The 12,062-nt window shown below is 37.1% G+C and overlaps 1 long non-coding RNA gene across 1 annotated transcript in view; it reads right to left on the bottom strand.

Annotated features, from left to right (window-relative positions):
- LOC131498776 (uncharacterized) overlaps positions 1-11,655 on the bottom strand; it is a 31,835-nt gene extending 20,180 nt beyond the window's left edge. Inside the window, exons 1-2 of the long non-coding RNA XR_009255588.1 lie at positions 11,036-11,655; positions 9,290-9,369 (exon numbers count right to left, since the gene is read on the bottom strand). This is a non-coding gene — a long non-coding RNA (uncharacterized LOC131498776). The remainder of the gene's footprint in view (positions 1-9,289; positions 9,370-11,035) is intronic.
- Positions 11,656-12,062: the final 407 nt, after the last annotated feature.

Here is a 12,062-nt window from a genome sequence, read left to right as displayed (position 1 = left end):
CAGGAAGTGCAGGGAGCTAGGCATTCTGTCAAGCTCTAAGCAACACCATGAGTGTGAAGCAAGATAAAATAAGTCTCAGACTAGTAAATTAGGGACAATAACTCTGCAGAGCAAAACTGATTTTGTGTATTCAGGCAACAGGATTAAGTTAATGCCATAAGGTCTTTTTGTGAAAGGTAAACTTCTCCTGGCTGAAGAGAACAGCAATAATTATTCAAAATTCCTGAAGTAGGCCAACCATTTGACCAGAGGGCAAAGAAATCCTGCTTGACTGGCTTCCACTCGAAACCAGTGTCAAGTTCCTGACCTTATGAACTCCTCAGAACAATATTAGGTGGAAAAAGGAGGAGCTGTTCTCTTTAGCTTCTCTCTCTCTTAATTAGAGCAGGCAATGTGGTTATGTTTGTATTGGCACTCACAGATTATTTCTCAGAGGGAATCATTATATTTGATAATAGACTTTCATTCTTTACAAGTTGGATGATATTTTTCATTTCCCTTTTTTAAAATGATGGTATGCATTAAGGAAATCCTTTCTTCGCTTAAAATGAGTGGTGCTTGTAGGTGAACATGTACATTATTGTAGATGTACCCTAATAGTTTACTTTTAAGAAGATGTTAATTTGTTAGTGATCTATTGCATTTTCTAAGTGCTTTCTGAGTGGGACTGGTGACAATTGTCTCCAGAACTGGAAAAAAGTGAGAAATTGACCATCCAAAGTAGTGGCTCTTTAAATGAGATGTCACAGGGGTGGGTGCCTGGGTGGCTCAGACTGTTAAGCTCCAACTTTGGCTCAGGTCATACTTTCGGGGTCCATGAGTTCAAGCCCCACGTTAGGGTGTGTGCTGACATCTCAGCGCCTGGAGCCTGCTTCAGATTCGGTGTCTCCCCCCTCTCTCTGTGCCCCTCCCCCACTTGTCTCCCTCGTTCTCTCTCAAAAATAAACATTAAAAAAATTTTCTTATTAAAAAAATAAATGTGAGATGTCACAGATCTCCTTGAAAATTAGATAACAACTAGAAAGGTACACTCTTGGGAGAAAAAAACTTTATATGCTCATAAAAACTTACATAGAATCTTGGGAATTTCAGGACCCCTTTGATATGCATCAATGGACCCTCACCACAAAGTTTATAAATATAAGCCCTGCATAATGAATGGGTGGAAGGTCTTTATCAAGTTTTGGAAGACTTTGGATACTCCACCATACCTCAACCTATGGCTGAAGTCTTTGGGTCTTCCTACTTAGCTCCATTGCTCTGAGCTCTGCCATCAAGAAATATAGCTGGGTGGTTACTAGCAATGACTTCATTCTTCATATGTACTGGTTATAAAGCAAATGTTTTACCCTATCTTTTTCTAAATGTTGAATTCTTAAAACTTCAACCACAAACAATGCGTTGCAAAACTCACATAGAGCACTCAGGAGTTCACTTATGAGAAGACACACATGATTTCAAAACTGTCCCTAGCTGGGTGGTTTTGCAGTTGCCTCTATGAAATGTTCTGTCAATTTTAGTTTCGATCTTAGGGAAAACATAGCCACATCTTGATACATTCTCCATAATAAGCAGCTTAGATAATACTCCTACTCCTGAATTCAAAGATTAAAATTATCTGGAGAAAGAACTAACTTCTTCCTTCTTGAGACATTCCCTCCAGGGCAGGCCGAAGGTGTACTGGGAAAAGCAGAAAAGGAAAGTTTATCATTTTTCTATCCATAGTATCCTGGGCTGTCAATTCAGCAGCTTTCACAAGAACTAAACCTGCTTTAAAGAGAGAGAGAGAGAGAGAGAGAGAGAGAGAAGAGCTTGAAAGTGTTATGTACCATTAGCTATTCTGATTCTAGTCCATGCCAGGAAGCAAAGGTTCTTATTATACCATGTTCTATTTTTGATCTAATCCCTATCAACAGCCTGAAGTCTCAGCATGGTAATGCTGGGGAAATTCTTTGATGATAATTGGAAACTGCACTGCCTTACCCCGTAAGTTATACAATCTGTCACTAGGAATGTCATTTGGGCTACAAAGAGCTAGGGATAAGAAAAGTGGGCTTCTGAAGTCCATGTGGAGGGTACTGTAGCAAGTAAGTCAGAGCCTCTTGGGAAAGTTCTCCCATTGGTTAGTTTGGGGATATAGAAAGAAGATGATGTGTGTTCCTACCCTGATATTTTAGAGCCTCAAGACAACCTGGTATACATCATTCAAATACCCTAACAGCACTACCTTTACTTTCTGTGAAAACAACATGATATGGGAAGAAAAGTCACACTACACAGCAGTTATTGAAAACAGTTAAATATAACACCAGGCGTTAAAACCTGGTACCTTTTTGTCATGATAAAGATTGTAACAAGAACAGGAAATGGCACAGCACAAATCCGTTTGCATGATAATCATCTCATGAATGTAAAGAGCATAGGAAATGGAACAAATGTAACTCATTCCCTTCCCACCTTCAAAGCGTAACCTCCTTGTCCTAGTCACATGCCCTACTTATGGTCCTGAGTAAAGCACAAAGGAAATCAAAAGGCTGACTGACACTGGGGGAACAAAACAGCCTCCTCCTGTGTGTGTATGTACGTATGTACGTGTGTGTGCATGCATGCATCTTTCCCCCTCTGAACTCTGTTGCACTGCAGAATTCCTTATACACGATTCCCTACTTGGACCTGAGTAAGCAGTCAGACATGGGAGAAACAAAGCAAGTTAAAAACCAGAGTTATTTGGGAATGGGCACTCTCCTTACCACCATTCCTTGGGATGAGGAAACCCTGACCTTCCTGTAAGTAGAAGCAGGGAACAAACAAGGTGACTGAATGACTTTCTTCCTTTGAGCCCTCATAGCTTGCTCATCTTAGTAAAGAAAATGGAGCTCTGCCTCCCGGTGTGTTCTCTCTCCCCTTTCTAAAGAGGTTGCAGCTTGACTAGGGCACATCTGAAAGCAGAAAGGTCTCAGGAACACAAGGAAGCCAGAACTTCTGGGGGTTAATCAGGCCAAGACAGAGTTGGTGCTTCAATCCCCCATTCCTCTTTGACCTAGCCAGGTTTTCCTGGAGGATCTGTTTCCCTTGGAAAGCTCTTTAAGTAATACTATGTGAAATTTATAATAAATCATCTTACCCCAAGATGACTGCTTCAGATATGAGAGGGAGTAGTGAGGAACGATGGCTGAATTTATCAGATAAATACTAGAGGAGATGAAAGCCAGATTGCCCGGGGTACTGTGCCCATACCACGCCTCAACCAAGTGTCACTCACTCTGCTCAGCTGGCTAATAATTTCTTACATGGCATCCAACTAGCTGCACTACACATTTTCTTCTACTGGGGATTTGTTCAGACAAGCAAGCCTGAGTGTACTTTCCATTTCAGGCATCCTGGATGCCAATCCCTTCCAGATGATATCCAAATTACCAAATGGCCCTGATTGGTTAATAAGGAATGCAGCAGTGTTCCTTACCCTGGTTATATGTCACTTGTTAAGTGATGTTGAGAGATTCCAGGTGATATCACACCATAAGATTGTGATTGGTGGCCACCTTATCAGATCCCATGAAAAAGGTTTCTGTGAGGCACATCCGTTTCCTAAGTATCCTATCTTGATTCCCAAAACAGATTACATTGGAATTGTGTTTACAAAGAAAAGAATGAAGCCCTAAATTTCAAATGGCCTAAAATTAGATTATGAGCACTGAAAAATGATCATTTGGGAACAATCCTATGTGGAAAAAAAAGTGTATACTGGAAAACTGTCTAGTTTCTAATTTCTAATGCATTCCTAGGGGTTTTTAACTGATTGTATGTGATTGTGGTCAATCAGAACAATGGGTCTATTAAAAAAAAAAATATATATATATATATATATATATATATATATATATATTTAAACAGTCTACAATGATCTTTTAAAAGGTGATATGATTGGGGTAACTAGAATGTAGGTCAAATTATCAAACCGATCTATATCCTCTAAATTTTTATCTTACCATTTTTTGTCCTTTTTCATTCCTAAATAACCAGCTTCTATGTATACCTTTGCAGCACAACTATTTCTTTGCATTCTTTCCCTCTTCTGTGTAAGACATCATGATTGTTTAGAAAGAAAACTAAAGAGCAGGATGAAGAGGCAGAACTCACTAGCTGCGTAGCCTAGGGGCAATCCTGGGGCATTTCTGAGCCTCAGTTCTCTGATTTGGAAAGTGAAGAAATGGGTCTACTTGATATCCAAGGTCCCTTCTAGCTCTGAAATCTAAGGGACACTGGGTTTTTATGAAAGCTAAGCCCATGACATAGCCATCACCCATATCTGTTGTTGATACTGTTCTGTGGATTTTTGATGAACATCACAGTGAATGTCTTTTAAGGAGGCCATTACCTCCTCTCTGTGAATATTCAAGCTCTGTGTCTCCTATTTCTTGCATATAGCTCTTTATCTTCACGGGTGAAAGGTACTTACTTGCCTTCAGTGTGTATTTGTTTGCTCAGTGTCTATTTTTAAGGAATAAAGACATGAGAATAGGAAAGAAAATTATGGAGTGAGTTATATGGAAATTTTGCAAAGCACAAAATGGACCTATGGTGGAGACAAGGAGGAGGATGGATGGGTTTTTTAGTTAGGGCATTGTATATAAAATCTCCAAAGTAAGAGAATTACATTTTTAGCAACTGCAATTGGATGAATGAATGAGTTTGTGAACATGAAGCTCTGAACTGTATTTGGTGAGGAGACTTTTGACTTCTGCTAACTCCTTGGATCCCGGTTTTACATCAAAGAATAATCTTTCTCTGAGTTTATAATTAGAGAATATTAGAAATAATTTTCCAATTCTGAAGCATGAACTGCAACCACCTTTCTTACTATAGAGTAATGCCATCTCTACATAATCTTGAAATACCCCTAAATGGAGCTATCCAACTGCCAGAGATGCCACTGTTCTCTGCCATCTGCTCTGTTCCAGCACTCTCTTGAGTAACCCAAGTCTGTTTCAAAGCCTTTCACACTGTGGAACCAGAGATAAGAATTGTCTTGAGCTTGCACAGACAATAAATACTGACCACAGCAAGGTGCCATTTCCCATCCCAGAAGTGGTATCAACTGAAAAGGGAACTTTCTTTGATCTTATCCAGGGACTTCATGCCATTTTAAGTTACTCCATTTTGGCATTCTGTTTCACAATTCTACAGCCATCTTGGTTGGTTTATTTAAACACGTGAAGTCACTGTATTTCAAGTTCTCACCTCAACAAATTAACTGGGAATTCAAAGCACTCATCTTGTGGTGTGCAAGGATATAGAGAAAGTGCCTTGAGTGCAAAGACAAACTGGTAACAAGATGTCATCTCTATTAGTAGCTCGTGACTAGCATGACTCTCTGTGAATCAAGTGATATCTTCTAATAAGACTTTAGACGTGTGATTTTATCCTAAGTTGGGCTCTGGTGCCAAGATGCCTTTGGCTAAACTAATAAACTGGTGATCAAGCAGATCTGATTTTATTACTGAAGATTAAGAAGGCTATGAAAAAAGCAAACCAAACACTACAAGATATAACGCTACTGCCTAGTACAGAAATAACAACTAAGAGGCTAAAAGGATACAAAAAAACAAAAAACAAAAAACGTAAAACACAATTCTCCCAAAGATTGTATTTTCACTGCCCTACTTGCCAAAGATAATCAGAACCCAGAAGAGAAATGCACCTAAAACAACACAGGATAACAAAATAGAGTACATACAATAATGCCGAGTATCCTATTCCTATACATTTGGTAATCTGTACCCCTCTGTTAGAAAGATAGGAGACCAAATTAGTGGAGGTGGTGACGAGAGAGCTGCGACAAATAGAAGGTTAGTGTTGGCCATCTCAACTGTGGACCTATGCACCTGGTCATAGGTCAACATAGGTTATATTTATGACTCACATAAAATAGGTTGAAATGTTGCTCATATTCATGCATTTGAGCTATGGGGAGAAGCCTACGGTATGTGTTATAGGGAAGTCTGAGATAGTCTGATAAAACTCAAAACATGGTCATATTCACACGTTTGTATGTAACATATCTCAACTCCTTTTAAGCTAGGGAAAAGAGTGCATTGGTTAAGTTGGAACCAAATGTACAATGTTATCTTTGAAAATGGCCCGAGGGATCCATTTGCCTTTACTAAAATGAGAAAGGCTCTATGAATAAAGTAGATTTTTATCTGAGTATTGAAGAAAGTTTAGAAATGCATGTAGATGAGAACATGGTTAAAGGTTTATAGCCAAGTCATGGAGAAGCAAGTAGGAAAAACAGGGAGAAATGGAACAATAGCTAAGTATGACAATGGGAATATTCATAGATGACCTCAAAAACCCAATTCAGGCACTTGAGGGATTTTCAGAGAAGAATTATATGATTCTGGCAATGGAAACCAGTAAGTAGCATTGAGATGAACATACCTCCAGAGAAGAGGATCTTGAATATTAATGGTGAACCAATAAACAGTAACTAAAACCACAATCAGCATAAAATAACAAAATAGGGTAAATACAATAACTCTGACATTATTAGGGAATGGAATTTGCTGGAGCCTGACATCTCTGAATATTCTAGGACTAGGAAAGACAGCTGCTAAGGGTCAAAGGCTGGCTTTGTCTACAGTTAACTAAATGAAGTGTTCTTCCCCTCTTTTTCCTTTTCTCCCCTACATATTTGGAAATGGATTTTATTCTGATTTTAAATAAGTAAAATATGACATGCAAAATAATTATATGGAATATGTCCTATTTTTTTCTGATGCCAGAAGAACTTCAATTTCTTGAAATGTCTATTATTATTAAAAATGTTAATAGGGATGAGCAGGGAGAGTGCAGAAGAATGATTAACAATTATACAGCATCTTCAGTGTTGGGAACCATGCAAGGGGCTTTATATATGTCTTCCTGTATATTTAATTCCGTGTAGATATTCCAGTTTATATCTTCTTTTTTTTTTAAAGAAATACTGCGTATTATATATAATATTCATCCACTTATTGAAGGAAGGAATGATTCAGGACAAAACCCAGTGTGAAATGGCGGCTGCATGGGAATGGCAGTTTTAAGAAAAAATTAGGAATTTGGGGTTTTTTTTTGGACAAGTTTAACACTAAGCTATATAGGTGGATATCTAGATAGTGATTTTACAACAAAAAAGAAAAAAAAGGATCTAGCAAAGGAAGAATCTTATACTGTTATAACTAGAAAGTTCCAGACATACATGGTTAGATTTTAGAAGAAAGATTCGGACAGAAAAGCTAGGATTTTTTTTTTTTTTTAAATTTATTTATTTATTTATTTATTTATTTATTTATTTTAATATATGAAATTTACTGTCAAATTGGTTTCCTTACAACACCCAGTGCTCATCCCAAAAGGTGCCCTCCTCAATACCCATCACCCACCCTGCCCTCCCTCCCACCCCCCCATCAACCCTCAGTTTGTTCTCAGTTTTTAACAGTCTCTTATGCTTTGGCTCTCTCCCACTCTAACCTCTTTTTTTTTTTTTTTTCCCTTCCCCTCCCCCATGGGTTTCTGTTACGTTTCTCAGGATCCACATAAGAGTGAAACCATATGGTATCTGTCTTTCTCTGTATGGCTTATTTCACTTAGCATCACACTCTCCAGTTCCATCCACGTTGCTACAAAAGGCCATATTTCATTCTTTCTCATTGCCACGTAGTATTCCATTGTGTATATAAACCACAATTTCTTTATCCATTCATCAGTTGATGGACATTTAGGCTCTTTCCATAATTTGGCGATTGTTGAGAGTGCTGCTATAAACATTGGGGTACAAGTGCCCCTATGCATCAGTACTCCTGTATCCCTTGGATAAATTCCTGAAAAGCTAGGATTTTGAATCATTTGCTACAGTTCTGAAACATTACTGCAATTTTAATCTAATCCTATTTCCATGGGGTGATGAGCAAGTTTTGTAGACGATTAGGAATCTTGAGCAATATTAGTATAGATGCAAGATAATCTTAAGCAAGACCCATATTTCTGTAATAACTGGAAAAGCTAGGTCTTTATCTTAAGACATCTTGATTGGAAGACTCACTAATTATAAAGGAATTTTCAGTCCACAAATATTAAGTGCATAGGTGTGTAGGTCACTATGCACATTCCCAAAGGTGCCTCAAGTTGAAAACGCGAAAATGCATTTTCTCTGAGATGTTTTTGCATTAAGATTGAAGATAGTTACCGCAGATGAGAAATGCTAGTGTGTTAATTCCACTCTTTTTTAGCCCTTTTTGTGGGGTCTGTTTATGGAGCACCTGCGATTAGATAAGACAGCAATTTCAAGTTGTGTTAAGTGAGTAAGAAATGTTTGCTGTTTTTCAAATTAAACGTGAGCCCAACATTGTCAGGTATTGCACCTGAAAAAAAATCAATTTCTACCTAATATTACATTTTATTTTGTCTTCAGTAATAAACTGAATTAGAATTTCTTAGATTGCTAAGTAAAGTTACAAAAAAAAGGAAAAGAGAAAAAATTAAGTATGTGATGGTGTTTTACTCTTTGTGGAGCAGTTTTTATATATTGCCCATTTTTTTTATAACAGAATAAATACTACGGTAATGAGTGTGTAAGCAGGAAATTCCCTGAAAGGAAGGCTGCAGAGGAATAGGTGTTTACCAAAGTATTCTACATTCTGTGTTAGAATCAGTGGGAAAAAATGTAAGGAAACTCTGTAGTTATTATATTTCTAGTAACATCAAATGATATATTGTGTTGAGAATCTCAAGGCATATTTATGCAACCAATATAATTCTGTCAAAAATAAAACCCTAAACTGAGAATACTCAAAACTACAAATGGCATCTGAAACAGGAAAATGGCTCTGTAGAAAATTTCTGAAAAACCTGATCAAGCATTATTAATGCTTAGCAGTTGGATGGAAAGTCCTTTAAGTTTTTCCTTACTATAATGCATCTTATTATCTTTTCAGTGATATTTCTCATAGTGCTTTCAAGTTTAATTGAGCTTAAATATACCATATGTAAGCATATAATTCACGATTTAGAAATGCAGAGAAGCAGAAGTTCACAAATTATGGAGAGAATAGAATATCACTTGGCATTTAGATGAAATGTTTTCCCTCAGTGTACTTTCAAATCCATTACCCTGTTTTATTTTAACAACATTCCTAGAATATGGGTAATTTGGCCTTTAGCATTATTCACATTTTACTGTAGAAAATGAGCTTACTACCCGCCCAAGGAGAGTAATATAGAATTTGTATTCAGACTACAACCCTATCACCTTGATGTTCTTTCCAGGAAAACTTGCTGCCTTTCAGAAGTAGAAGCAGGATGGACTTCAACCAAAAGTTGGAGATGACCCTGAAAAGAAGAAATTATCTTAAAAAGAGAGATAGGTGGCTTGGCAAGTGAAGATAGTGCAGTTTCATAATCCTTTGGGTTGGTTTGGCCAGCATTTGTAATCTAACCCCTCACTGATGTTTTGGAGAAATAACATTTTCTCTTATGGTATTTTTGTACATATTATCTGCTTTCAAAAGTATTCTTTACCATACTATATCAAAAAGAAGCTTTAAAATAATTTGAATTGCAATGGATTATAATACAAATTGCTCCTGACTCCTACCCTGCTCTTCTTCCCTAAAATCACCATTTTTATCACTTCCAATCTGGAGGTGTATAGCATTTGACAAAATAAGGTGGCTATATTTGTAATATCTCCTCTGTCCTTAGAAATATTGCCTGTGTATGCCACAACTTCTAAATGGCTGTGTCCTGTGATTTTATACTATCTTTTATAAAGCAATGATCATTATGCCAGTTAAGATGGATGCTATTGTAAAAGAGTTCTTTCGTAGGAATTTTTGCTATAGCTCCTCTCAGTCTTTATTTCTGTAGAGGAAAAAAAATGGCTTGTTCATTAAAAAATATATATATATGTTTTAACCTCAAAAATTGGTGAGGCTGAGTCCCCTGGCTGGCTCAGTGGGAAGAGCATGTGACTCTTGATGTTGGGGCCATGAGTTTGAGCCCCATGTTGAGTGAGATGACTAAAAATAAATAAATAAACCTTAAAAAAACTGGTGAGGCATAGTGTATCTTACCAATTTTTAAGAGATATGCTATATTTTGCATATAGGTATATAAGCCCCCCTAGTGAGAGTTATAGTAAAATTTCAATGGCAAAACTTGTTATTTCTGTTACTAAAGCATCAATTCATTGTTTAAGATCAAAAAATTATTGTTACTTAAGATGTTAAACAAACAAACCCCCCTTAACCAGTTACTGAGTTACTGAATTTTCCTCAATTTTTAAAGTAACCCAGGTGAGTTAAAACTAAGCTAAGCATAAAGACAGTGAACCTTACAGTTGAGTTCTAAACCACCTTTCAAAATTATTATCCACAGCAAGATTTTAAGTACTTGAAGTGTAAGGGGTAGTGTGATACCTTATATTTTCGTCAGTCCTCCAATATCATTTATTACAATACCAGACAAAATAATAGATGTTCTACCAATGTCTGACTGTTTTAAAAACACATGCTTGTATCATTTACCTCGTCCTTGTCTTCTTAAATGGTTTATTTTGCCAAAGCACTCTGATGGGAAATTATTTCAGTGTTTGTCAATTAAAACATTTAAAAATTAAACATTGAGTTTCAGAGGAAAGGAAGATGCCAGAACTGGCCAATAAGAATAAGTGATAATTCTGAAATAATGAAAGGGTGCAGCAGGAACAGCAACAGTCAGTTTTACGCTTGTGAGGAAATGATGAGTGGGAAATTTGTGACACCTGACTAAAAATCAATGCTCCTGGAAGGTGATATAATAGCTTTGAGCTGGAAAAAAAAAAAAAAAGTACAGGGGAAATCAAAGCTGACACGGTGAAACTGCACAGAAAGAAGTGGGTAGAATAATGACAATGTCAAGCAACTAATGGATCTAATGAGGCACAACGCGATGGCACTAAAGATCTCATGTCTTCTAAAACAACTAGTTAATTTAGTTGACTAATTTGCTTACTCACCTTTTCTAGTTAATCTCTAAGGAACACCATGATGGTCCTCTTCTATTATATTTTGTATCATTTCTCACAGAATCCTCAACATGATGATTAATATTAGAAAGGTTACCCTTGAAAAAAAAGAAGTAAATGTTAAAATAAGGCCTTTAAGTTCCTTATTAATGTGATAATCCTCTAACTCCAAAAGAATTCCCGAAGTTGCTTTTCTGTTGGAGAGAATACACAGGACAGAGAAATGAAAGTAAAATGTGCACCTGTACCTTTTCTGGCTCCAAAAGAACTAATTGAAATGTGGTAATTTGTACTCTGTTAAGAGAAGAAAGCATCTTATCTAATGTGAAAGGTCTGCATTTGTGCTGTCTTCTCTTTATGTTAAACCATTCCCAGACTCCTGTTTTGGTTGGAAGGAGACTTGTCAATAGCTTCCTTTGCTTTCTTCTGTTTTGGAAATAGTGGGTGCAGGTGTAGAGGTGACTAAAAGAGAGGGCGCCTGGGTGGCTCAGTGGACTTCAGCTCAGCTCATGATGTCCTGGTTTGTGAGTTTGAGCCCCGCATCAGGCTCTGTGCTGACAGCTCAGAGCCTGGAGCCTGCTTCAGATTCTGTCTCCCTTTCTCTCCCGGCCCCTCCCCTGTTTGTGCTCTGTCTCTCTGTCTCTCAAAAATAAATAAGCGTTAAAAAAAAAAAAAAAAAAAAAAAGAAAAGAAAAAGAAGTGACTAAAAAAGAACACTAATTGAAAAGGATTCCAAAGACTTTTGGGCCTTGCCAAGCAAACCTTAAAATTGCAGTAGAGTTAATTGTTTTCAAGATAGCAGTCAGTGCCTTTCTCTGAAACTGATTTAACTTGGCTAGAGGATAAGCATCTCTTTTGGTGAGTTAAAGGGTCTCAAAATACAAGAGATGTTTTATCTTGGATAAGCTGATAATTTGTCCTACTTAAGCAAGTAAATGCAAATTTCCTTGTAAAATTCAGCGCTCATTAGCTCATAATTAGGGTAATAAATCTGGAATCACCAAACAGATCAGTGAAA

Source organism: Neofelis nebulosa, chromosome 2 (assembly GCF_028018385.1).
Source record: "Neofelis nebulosa isolate mNeoNeb1 chromosome 2, mNeoNeb1.pri, whole genome shotgun sequence".
NCBI classification, from domain to species: Eukaryota; Metazoa; Chordata; class Mammalia; order Carnivora; family Felidae; genus Neofelis; species Neofelis nebulosa.
Note: the sequence above shows the minus strand (reverse complement) of the source record. Positions and strands in the feature narration are given on the sequence as shown.